The sequence below is a fragment of the Myotis brandtii genome, unplaced genomic scaffold (assembly GCF_000412655.1).
Source record: "Myotis brandtii unplaced genomic scaffold, ASM41265v1 scaffold555, whole genome shotgun sequence".
Classification (NCBI taxonomy): domain Eukaryota; kingdom Metazoa; phylum Chordata; class Mammalia; order Chiroptera; family Vespertilionidae; genus Myotis; species Myotis brandtii.
This window is the reverse complement of record NW_005370065.1, coordinates 406594-410473: the sequence shown is the minus strand read 5'-3', so window position 1 is coordinate 410473 and position 3880 is coordinate 406594. Positions and strand designations below refer to the sequence as shown.

The 3880-nt window shown below is 40.7% G+C and overlaps 1 long non-coding RNA gene across 1 annotated transcript in view; it reads left to right on the top strand.

Annotated features, from left to right (window-relative positions):
• The window catches only part of LOC106728182, a 6810-nt gene extending 6673 nt beyond the window's left edge, over window positions 1–137 (top strand). The window contains exon 3 of the long non-coding RNA XR_001364452.1: window positions 113–137. This is a non-coding gene — a long non-coding RNA (uncharacterized LOC106728182). The remainder of the gene's footprint in view (window positions 1–112) is intronic.
• The last annotated feature ends 3743 nt before the right edge of the window (window positions 138–3880 follow it).

Genomic DNA, 3880 nt, shown 5'->3' with positions numbered 1-3880 from the left:
TAGTTTGACAGTCTGCTCAATGCTGCTCTGCCTCTGTATCCATTTTTGTTCATCAGTCTATAATGGTCCTTATTATCCATAAATGAGTGAGTTCATGTGGTATTTTTCTCAGCTTCCCAGGGGCCGTCTCAGCCTCACAGGGGCCATCTCAGCCTCATTGGGGCCGTCTAAGCCTCACCGGGGCCGATTCAACCTCACCGGGGCCGTCTCAACCTCACCGGGGCCGTCCCAGCCTCACCGGGGCTGTCTCAGCCTCACCGGGGCAAAACAGAATTTCTTTGTAACATGAAATTGACCTAAATGAATTAATTTGTTCTTGAACTATTACAATATTAAGTTGCTATGATAAAGCTCATGTTAAGCAATTGTGCTGCTTTCTTAAAGTTTATTAAGTCTTTTTAATTTTCTTTTAGGGGGAAGAGAGGGACAATAATCCACTGTTCTAAAGAAAAAACAATCTAAAGGAAATTAAAATTGGAGTCTTTTCCCCTTGGTAAATTTCACTATTACAAAGAAAAACTTACAAAGTCTTTTGTTCACCTTAGAGCCCAATATCTATAATTCCTTGTACATAATAACTACTACAAATCATAATTATTAACATTTTCTAAGGACTTAGCATATGCCAGGTTGTATAAGCTTTTAAGACTAGGAGAAAATACTATAGTTATGCCCTCTTTACAAAGAGGAAGAAACCAAGGCTCAGATAGTTTAAATAATTTTCCCAGATCACATAAGTGGTTAGTTAAGATTTGGAGCACTGTGTTGCCTGATTTCAAAGTCCAAGCTCTTAGACTACAAATAATTGCAGAGATTTGTTCTAAGGCATACTTATTTAAATGAATGAGGATGATTATTATAATGAGAGTGTTTCTCCTACAATTTTAAACAAGTCAGATTCTTCTCCTCATTCCAAAATGCTCTTCAGTTTAATCTAAGTTATCAGATCAAAATATGAACTGGGAAGCATTAGGGACTAGTATTTTTTTTTCCGGACTTCAACACAGGGCCCACTTGACACTTTGTTGATGGTTACAGAGCTTTCACACTTGTAAGTGCCACAGAATTACCAGGTTGTCATTAGCAATGGTTCTTAGTAGGAGATCTAAAACATTTCTGTGAAAATGGCTGATACAGGACACATTCTCCACTAGATGGGGTAAGCCAACGAGAGCTGAGATATGAGTGATAATTAGGCATCAAATAGCATGGCAAAAGCCAAGTATCTTAGGTGGGGTCTGCCTGTTGAACCTAAGAAGGTCGCTATAGAACAAGAGTGGTTCCTGTTTTCTTGGTTGTGTTTGTTTTGGTGATGAAAATGCAAGATGTTCTCAAATAACCAAAATATCCCTTTCATAGGGAGATGGTAAAGCCATCAGCAAAAACTTCCTTAAGATGTCACACCTTAAGACAAATTCTGGATGCATAGAAATGGCTTAGTAAATCACAGCCAGGTGGTTCCTGGGAATGCCATCTAGGAGACAACAATCTGCAAAGTTGGGGTGATGTCAAAGGATGTGTCTATGCCTTAAAAAAACTAATATATGGTGCCATCTTCTCCATGGCCAGAATACAAGGGTCCAGGGAGGAAGTGGGAGCGATCCCTCTCATATTTATACTTAATAATTCACTAAGTTTTTTTTGTTTGTTTTTCTCCTGCAATTTTGGTTTAAGTGAGTGGAGGTCTTATTTCCCAAGGAACACTTCCTTCAGAGAATACAAACATTAAATTATACCCTTTAAATTGGAGGCTCTGACTTCCCTCTGGTCATTCTGGGCTTCTCAGGCAATTGAGTCAATAGCAGAAAAAAGGTTTTCAATATTGGCTAGGGTGATGATCAAGTGGAAATTAGGTTGCTGCTACCACATGGGACAAGGAGAACTATGTCTGTTTCCAGTGGATTCACCAGGGTGTCTCTTAGTACTCCCATACCCAATAACCATAAAATTAAAACTATAGCAAAGCAATAAAAAGACAGGACCACCTAGCAGTGAATCCTGTGGAAATAAAGGTTCGGGTCATCCCACCAAGCCAAGACTCCGCTCCAGCCAATGTGCTGGCAGAAGGTAAGGAGAATATAGAATAGATGGTGGAAGAAGAGAGCTATGAGTACCAGCTTAGCCTCATGATCACCTACTGAGGCAGGATCTGTAGGTACTGTGGATATCTTACATTCATTGATTATTTCTTCTTCTCCACTTCTCTAGTTCCCCCCATGCCCGACTATCTGGCATGAAAAACATTGGTGGCGGCTAACTTCACAATTTAGGTTCCAGGTGGAAGAATACCTGACATTATTCAGCTGCATTGTGGTTGGTAACTGTGTTTGCCCTGTGCCCCAGGAAGCTAAGCTCCATGGACTTAACACCTGGGCTCATTGCTCACTTGGGTTCCACCAATGGAAGGCACTAGCAAGAGATGGGCATGCAGAAGGAGAGTGAGTCTGGGGTTTTCCCTGCTCTGGGCTGCATTTTCTTTTTTTTTTTTCTTTCTTTTTTTAAATTTTTTTTTTATTATTAAATCTTTATTGTTCAGGTTACATTTGTTCCTCTTTTTTTCCCCCCCATAACTCCCCTCCTCCCAGTTCCCGCCCCACCCTCCGCCCTCACTCCCCACCCACTGTCCTCATCCATAGGTGCACGATTTTTGTCCAGTTTCTTCCCGCATCTCCCATTCCCCTTTCCCCCCCAAGAATAGTCAGTCCATTCCCTTTCTATGTCCCTGATTCATTATAATCACCAGTTCATTCTGTACATCAGATTATTTATTCACTTGATTCTTAGATTCACTTGTTGATAGATGCATGTTTGTTGTTCACAATTTGTATCTTTACCTTTTTCTTCTTCCTCCTCTTAAAGGATACCTTTCAGCATTTCATATAATACTGGTTTGGTGGTGATGAACTCCTTTAGCTTTTCCTTATCTGTGAAGCTCTTTATCTGACCTTCAATTCTGAATGATAGCTTTGCTGGATAAAGTAATCTTGGTTGTAGGTTCTTGGCATTCATCACTTTGAATATTTCTTGCCACTCCCTTCTGGCCTGCAAAGTTTCTGTTGAGAAATCAGCTGACAGTCGTATGGGTATTCCCTTGTAGGTAATTGAGTCTCTTTCTCTTGCTGCTTTTAAGATTCTCTCTTTGTCTTTTGCTCTTGGCATTTTAATTATGATATGTCTTGGTGTGGTCCTCTTTGGATTCCTTTTGTTTGGGGTTCTCTGCGCTTCTTGGACCTGTAAGTCCATTTCTTTCACCAGGTGGGGGAAGTTTTCTGCCATTATTTCTTCAAATAGGTTTTCAATATCTTGCTGTCTCTCATCTTCTGGCACCCCTATTATTCTGATGTTGGTACGCTTGAAGCTGTCCCAGAGGCTCCTTACACTATCTTCGTATTTTCGGATTCTTTTTTCATTTTGCTTTTCCGGTTGGGTGTTTTTTGCTTCTTCGCATTTCAAATCTTTGGCTTGATTCTTGCGCTCCTCTGGTCTGCTATTGGGTGTCTGTATAATATTCTTTATTTCAGTCCGTGTATGCTTAATTTCTAGTTGGTTCTTTATCATAGCATCGAGGGTCTCATTAGTTTTCGTGACTCTCTCCTCAAGTTTATTGACAGCTTCTAGCACATTTTTGCAAGCCCTCAAAATTGCGATTTTTAGCTCTATATCCTCCATTTCTGTCATGTTTTTTTGTCTCCGCATTTTTTATGCTTTCTTGGTGCACCCCCTAGTGGTCTTTGTGCGCAGTCTTGTTCTAGTTAAGCCTTGATTGTTGTAGTTAAAACTAGAGGGATTTGACCACCAGGCCGACTGGCTGTGAGAATCAGCTGTGTCTGCAGTGGGAAAACTTCTGTCCTCTGGAGAGGCGCTAATCTAGCCTTTGCCT